The following is an 8,549-nucleotide window of genomic DNA, read 5'->3' as shown; positions in this document are numbered from 1 at the left end:
TTCCTGTAGGTTGGCTAATTCTAGGTCCTTCTACTATTTGTTATATTTGCCTTTGTCTTCTCAAGGTGCCATTTGAAATTTTCTATTCAGTTTCCTTATTTCCCTTTTTCTTCCACTTGCTTTAGCTCTTCTACAATTAAGAGCAAATTTCAGAGTTACTTCTGACCTCCCGTTTGACCTCTCTTCTTTCCTGGCTTTTGAGTGATCTTTTGCTTTCTTCCCTCATCGTATCAGGTCTCCTGTACTTAGTGTTCACAGTGTCACGTTTGTTTTTGAGACATTCCAAAAATTCAGGTGGGATAGACTCGAGGTCCTATTTTGGCACTTGTGAACTTGTTTTTATTGTCTGGACTTGTTTTACGATCCTGAACTTACATATGAGCATTTGCTGGTCTGTTCCACAATTGGCCCCTGGTGAGCTCATCTGCTGATATTGAGCTTCTCCATCGTGTCTTCCCACAGATGCACTCAATCTTATTTCTGTTATTCCATCTGGGGAGGTCCATGTGTATATCGTGTTTGTTGTTTCTGCAAAAGGTATTTGCTATGAACAAGTCGTTGGTTTTGCAAAATTCTATAATGTGACCTCCAGCTTCATTTCTAGCAGTAAGTCCTTATTTTCCCACTACTGTTCCTTCCTCTTTGTTTCAAAGGTTTGCATTACATTCACCAACAGAGATCAGTGAATCTTAACTTGTGTGTGTGATCAATTTGAGGCTGAAATCATTGGTAGAATTCTTCAATTTCACCATCACTAGCTTTTGTGGCTGGTGCATAAATTTGAATAATAGTTGTGTTTCTTGGCTTTTTTTGAAGGTGGATAGATATAATTCTATTACAAAGAGCTCTGTACTTCATGATGAATTTAACAAGATCTTTTCTGACAATGAATGTCACACCATTCTTCGTGATTATGTTATCCCTGGCCTAAGAAATCATATGATCTTTCTGATTCAGAAGTGCCAATACCAGTCCATTTCAGTTCACTAATGCTACAATATTGATTTTCATATCTTCAATTTTATTTTTGACCACTTACAATTTTTCCAAAATTTATATTTCACACATTCCAATTTCCGATCATTAGAAGATGTCTGCAGCTTTTTCTCCTTACATTGGCTTCCTGTCAGTCAATGTACAGGTTTCTGGAGCATTAGAGCCGGAAGAGGCAGACATTTTTCAATGGGAACATAATCATATGGGACATAATCAGAAGGGGCTGGGAATAAGGAGTCCTGTTTAAAGACTGAGTTAAATGATAGCAATAGGGTTTCTATCACAGGAACCATTTAGGACACTGCGCCTAATTTGGGGGGCCAATGGTGTTAAAGCACCTGATGATAGCCATGGCTAATCTGCTTCTTATTGCCTTTCTATTCATTTATTCTTCATGCAAATTTATGCTTTTGAATTTTGATTACTGGGTTTCCAAACTTACAAGTGTTATATCTTCTGTACAAATTTGCACATTTGCCATTATGAAATAATGCTCTATTTCTAGTGATATGCTTTGCTCTGAGATTTTAGTCTGGCATTAATAGTCTCTCTAGGTACTTTCTTTTTGTTTTATTATGTTGGCATGATATATGCCTCTACCATTCTATTATCTTTAAATTTTACAATTAGTATTTCGTTGTATTTGGGTTTTTAACCTAACCTCTGCATTTTAGTTGTGGCATTTAGACCATTTAAAATTAATGTTGCCATCTACAAAGTTGATGTTAAATATACCATATTGTTCTAAGTTTCTTGCATGTCCCAATTCTTCTTAATTATGTCCTGCCACATTTTCCAGTTTCTTTTAGCTCGCATGAGTAATTGTTCAAGTTCCAAGTTACCATTTTGGTTGATTAATTACCTAAAAATCTTTGTTTACATTTTTGTTACTTTAAGCTTTATAACAAATATTTTTAACTTATCACAGTAATATTGTTTCACTTCACATGTAATATATCAGCCTTATAGTAGCATTTCCATTTCCTCCTTTCAGCAGTTATGTTATAGTTTTTATGCATTTTCCATATATGTTATACAAAATTATAGAGTATGATCTACATTTTTTCCTTTAACAACTTTAAACAAATAAGTAAAAAATATTATGCATTTACTAATGTATTCCTATTCATGATACTCCCTGTGGTAGTTACATGATTTCATGTCAACTTGATAAATAAGTGTAGGGGTGGAGTCGAGCCTGTCAATCAGGTCACAGCCTCCTTGTGGGCATGGCAGTCTCATGAGGATTCTGGGAACTTCCTCTTTGTCTCCCTGGGAGACAGGCTACACTCTCTCTCTGCTTCACCTTCCTGTTAAAGAGCCACAGTTCGAGAGCTGGAGGAGCCCATTGAGATTGGCGCCAGCACTAAGATGCTTCCACCACCAGTGGGTCCACAAGACTTTTCACCCGACGGCCTGTGAGATTCCTACATTTTGGCATCATTGCATGTGACTGCATTAATCTGAAGAAGTACTTATGGACTAGTATTGGACTTATTGGCTAATAAACAGACTTGATTTGGACTGAACTGGGCCATTTTTCTAATATACAATCACTCTTTGATATTAAGCTCTTTCTTATACATATATGAGGATCTCTGGATTTGTTTCTCTAAGCAACCTGGCCTAACACATTCCCATCCTTTTATCTATCCAATATTATTATATTCTTATCTAATTATCTAATGTTATTTGTCTAATATTACTCTTCTGTATTAAAAACTTTTCAAATTTCTATTATAATGCTGCAGGTGAATAATTTCAGTTCTTATATAATATAAAAAGTTTTATTTCACTTTTAGTTTTCAATTTTATTTTCCCTGAATATAGAAATTTTGGTTACAATAGACATTTTATCATTGCTGCTGCTGTTTTCTTTCATTGCTTTAGCGATCTTTATTGTCTCATCTAGCATATTTTATGCAATGGCACAATGCTGTTTTTATCTTTTTGAAATATATGCCATTTCTTCATTTGGAGACTTTTTAAAGGAATTTTAATGTTTGTCTTCTTTTAAATGTTGATTTTTCATGTTTGTTGTACATATGGTTTATAGAATTTCTTTGGTATATGAAATAATTATTTATTTTTATTATTTTCATCCATTTGCAAAATTTTCAGCCACTATTTCTTCAAATAATTTTTCTGACTCCCTCATCCTCTCTGAATACCCATATACTGTATATTAGATATCTCAAAGTGGTCCCACAATGTATGATGCATCTTTCTTTTTATTTTAAAAAATGTTCAATGTTTTAAACTCTCTAATTTTACATTATTTTTTATTGATATTTCTTAAAGGTCCATAGTATTTTCTTTTGTGGGAGTAATCTCACCCAAGGTTTCCGTTTGTTTTTTAATTTCCATAACCATTCAAATTAATTATTAATTCAAGACTGTATTATCTGACCCTTATGCCAATATATTTTTAAATATAAGTAATCAAGACTATACCTTATCTTCTCTGTCTCTCTTGTCTATCAGGGTGCCTTCTTTAGCTATAGGAAAAGTACACATACATACCTACAGACACATCAAAGAGATATTGAAATAATTATATTGTTTTTAATTCCATTTCCTGTGAAATGTGTACAAGAGCTGTCATCCTAACCTCAAAAACTTAATATTTTCGAAAAATGATCCATGAGTCAAAGCTAGAGGTTGTCCACACACTGGGTGAATAAAATTATTCTCTCAGAAGGGTACTGATTAAATGAAATGACGCAGACAGGAGAGTTGTATAAAGAGGTCTGAATATCTTGAGATATGAATATACTAAATTATGCATTAACTTGATGTTGGTTTTCTTTTCTGAACATGCAGATTACTGTTATTATCTCAGCATTCAGTGTATATAATACCTATATAGCTGTTAGGGAGCACTTAGTGGTTAGGCATTTGACGGCTAACTGCAAGGTCAGCAGTTTGAAACCAACTGTTCCACAGGATAAAGATGAGTCGCTCTACTCCTGTAAAGAGTTACAGTCTCAGAAACGCAAGGGGGCAGTTCTAGCCTGTCCTTTAGCGTTGCTGTGAGTCGATACCGGTGGATAGCAGGGTTTGGGTTTTGGCAATTTGTAAAAGACCTGCCTTAAATTCGTGTTAAAGAAAACTCTGTGGGTGACATGGGTGGTCTGTCAAGTGTGGAATGAAAAAGTGAGACACACATACCAAGACTAGAAAACACATAGAATTTAGTTCTGAGATGTTCCAGAAAGGGAACTACAATGTGCTTCCAAATAGGGTCACATGGAAGTTGCGTCTGGGGACAAGGCAGTGACAGCTGCAATTGGAGATAGGCTTTGTGTATGACTAGCCAAATAGCATGAACTTGGTTTTACTGCCTGAAGTCCTGTTGGTCCGTGTGTATGTTTCTGGAGTGTTCAAGCCAGAGAGGCAGACATTTCACAGCAGGCAATTGTAAGGGACATCTCGTAAGGTACATCATCCAGAGGGCAAGGAGTAGCCAGGACTGGTCAGAAACTGGGTCACATGATAGAAATAGGGTTTTGATCAAAGGAAATCATTTAGGCCACAATTGAGAGGGCTAGTTAGAGACTACAGCTGTTGAAAATCTGTGTGACAAGTCACAAATGGTACAAATCAGGTGAAAAGACAATGCTTTTTTAAATACACACACACACACAGAAATCCCATTGCAACGAATTGGGTCTATAACAAAGCCTATTTATTGCATGTTATATTTTACTCTTAGAATTCTCCTAAGTGGTTACCATAATTATTTCTATTTCAACGGGGTGGAGGACAGAAGCACAGAAAAGCTACCTTATATTCAGGGTTAAAAAAAAGAAGTAACAGATAATTTTAGTGTCAGAGGCAAGATTATATCTTTTGATACTTATGCCAATATTTTTTCAAATAGAAGTAATCAGAACAATGTCTGATATGCTTCTTCTTCTCTTGACTAGCAAAGTGCCTTCTGTAGATGTAGAGAAAATATAGATTTTAAAAATATATATCATAAAGCAATGCAAATGTCCTACAGAAGGTGAGGAAAGAGAACTGTATTTTTGTTTTGTTTTGTTTTAGAGAACTGGTTTTGTAACCAAATAGCTGTGTGAGTTTTGTTATGCTGCTAATTTATTTACCAAATAGTCTTTGAGGATTTAAGCTGTCAAATTATTTTATAGATAAGTAACATTTTCTGATTTTTGAATACTTGTTGACCAAATTATTGGATTTTGTTTTATTTATTTATATTTTTACATAAGGGTGGTACAAAAGGTGGAAAATTGAGTTAAATGTTAGTGAAATTTTTCCATGATCTCTTTTGAAGACTTTTGTACATACATCTTCATTAATTGGATGCTAAATTCATTTAATTATCTTATTAATCCCTTTCCATAAATCAGTTTAACTGAGTAAAAACTGATCATTATGAATTAACATATTGTGTGGTCATTGTCAAACAACCCGCAGGGGTTACTCAGTCTAACTCAATGAAAAGAACTAGCTTGGCCTCAAAGCATAAATCTTTTGAAATTTAGTTTAAAACACTCTTGTGTTGATTGAGCTCTGTGTCGACTTGACCAGATGTCACAGTGTTTTAGCAGTTAAAGCTTGGTAATTCCCATGGTGTGACTCTAAAAACACCTCACTGTCATTGAGTCATTGCTGACTCCTAGTGACCTCCTGTGGATATCTGAGACTGTAACTTTACCGGAGTAAAAAGCCCAGCCTGGTGAATTTGAACTACCAACCTTGGGGATCCCATCACGTAACCACTACACCACCACAGTGTAATCAAGTCCATGACGGACTCTGCTGTGAGTAGCATAGCAGTTATGAAAAGATTAGAGTACAATCAAAGGGAAGTTTCCTCTCAGGTGATGCTGCCTTTGGATTCATCAGTCTCTGCTTCCACCAGCTGTAGTCATCCTGCTGCGTTCTTACTCCTCTGCTTTGGCTTCTCTAGAGTGCCTCGCCTACCTCAATCTTCTTTCTAGTTTCCACCGAAGGACGTTCCACATAATTGAACTGAACTCTAACTGGTACAGAGACTCATTTCTACTCTGCCCTCTAGAAAGTAGAACCCTGGAAAGGTCCCCTTCTATAAATTAAAAGCCAGCAAACACACAATTCTACACATACTAGAAAGGCCTGAGAAATTAATCTTTAATGCAACATCTCAAAGTAATAGAAAATAAAACCTACCTAAGTGCTATTTGTGCAGTATTATTTCTCATGAGTGTTGTATATATACATTACAACACCATGATTTTATCTAAAGGCACTTAAAAGTGGACCATATGAATACCTTCACATAATGGCTCACTGGAAAATGAATGTATTTTCTAAATCTGGTGGTGATTATTTCAACAACTCTTGGAAAAAAGATTCAAAGAACAGATAGATTAAAACGTAGGCGTTCTGTACTTAAAACAGTAGTAAAGATGTCATTATCAATCCATAGACCCTATTGAATGCTTTGAATTCCTCAAAAATAATGTTTTTAAAAATATATTGCTTAATTATTTTCCATGCTCACAAACTCAATATAATCTGACTCTAAACTATTGTATATTAATCTGTTGAGACAGTTAGTTTATGGGATTTTATTTTCACAGATTGACTTAGAAACATTTTTACTGGTAAGGGGTTATTATTAATTTTTGTACGCCTGATTCTCTGAAAAAATTGAAAAACATATACAACTGTACTTCAATTGGTAAAGATATTATTTTAGATAAAATTTAACTGTACAATAGATCATATTTAGTTCAGAGAATCAAATTTGACCTCCAAATGAGAAGTGAAAGGTTACATTATAAATTTGTATTGACCAATATCCACTCTTATCCTTTCTCATTTCATTTGTGTTTAATAGTTTTAAAATTAGATTATGACTAACATATGAAATTAGATTCTTCATAGAAAGATATGCAATTTTATTTTCAATGTGAAATATTTGTGATATATTTATCAATATATTCTGATAGATTTGATTGTGAATGCTGAAAGAAAAAACTACATTTATGAATCTTTCTATTAGAGTGATTTAAAATATTATACAAAGATGTATGTTTATAAATAAAGACTTAAAAAACTGGAGTAAGTTTTTCAAGTTAACCATCAAGAAAATGGCAGACCTGTTATGGAATTTAGAGAGTGGTATATACTTATACATTTCTCAAAAATGAGAACATCTACAAAATATTATCTGGCTATCACACCAAATATTTGTAGAGGTTCCTTAGAGCTGAACAGTGAACTCTGATCAGATTAGAAAATACATTTTACATTAAACTAAGTTAAATGGAACTTCATCGTACTTGATTGTGATCTACACAGTGAGTACCTTTCCATACTCAGTACAACGCAAGGGAGCATCTTGCTGGTGCTCTCTGCTTTCAGCCCACATCTATCAGACTCAGTAATCACATTCCTTAGTCCACATCCTTTTCTGATCCCAGCCTGAGTGTCTGGCAGCTCACTGCCAATGTATTGCTACAACCTTTGTTGGATGATCTTCAGCAAAGTTTTGCTTGAATGAGTTGAGCCTTCTGTTGGGTCACCTTTCTTTGCAAAGGGAACAAACATTCCTCTCTTCCCATCAGTAGACCAGGTAACTGTTTTACAAATTCCCAGACATAGATGAGTGAGTGCTTCCAGTTCTTCACCAGTTTGTTGAAACATCTCAGTGGATATTCCATCAATTCCTCAAGACTCATTTTTGACTAATTCCTTCAGTGCAGCTTAAACTTTTTCCTTCAGTGTCCCTGGTTCTTGATCATATGCTACTTTTGAAAGGGTTGAATATCGTTGAGTTCTTTTGGCTACAGTAACTGTGTCTTCTTCCCATCTTCTTTGGATAATTCTTGGATTGGTCAATATTTTGCCCATAGAGTCTTTTACTATTTCAAGTTAAAGTTTGTACTTTTTTAAAATTTAAAACAAGCTGAGGGTGTTCTTATTTTTTGGCTCTAACACTAGGTCTTTGCACATTTCATAATACGTTGCCTTCTCAAACTGCCCTTTGAAAATTTATATTCAGCTCTTTTACTTCATTATTTCTTTCACTGGCCTTGTCTGTATTGTGATTAAGAGCAAGTTTCAGTCTCTTTTGACATCCACTTTGATCTCGAGTAGCTGTATAAAATCTATCACAGACCATCCCTTGTCAGCTCAAAACCTGTACACAATTCTTTAACCGTATATAATCTCCACACAAAGACAATAATAAAATCATATCTGCACGTGAAAGGATGCAACTAAAATGCATACAACCAAAAATGCACCTACCCCATTTGCATATTTTTCTTTTCTTTTTACATCTTTTTCTATAAATAAGCAAAATTAAGATATTTGATGCCCAGCAATTGCAAGTGAACAATCACCTATAGCTGAATCTTATAATCTTATAATCCTATCAACATCTTCCTCTTACTTTTTGTTCCCCAGATACCTTATAAAAAGAGAGAATGATCCTGTGGGGTTCAGTGGGGATCCTCCCTTGTTGCAATTACTTGAGATTAAAGAGACCACAAGAATTTGTAAACCAGTCATTTCATACCTTTATCTCCCCCAATTTG

This window comes from Echinops telfairi, unplaced genomic scaffold, assembly GCF_000313985.2.
Source record: "Echinops telfairi isolate 266 unplaced genomic scaffold, ASM31398v2 ScPeMD7_11;HRSCAF=52, whole genome shotgun sequence".
Taxonomy (NCBI): Eukaryota; Metazoa; Chordata; class Mammalia; order Afrosoricida; family Tenrecidae; genus Echinops; species Echinops telfairi.
This window is presented reverse-complemented; position numbering follows the sequence as displayed.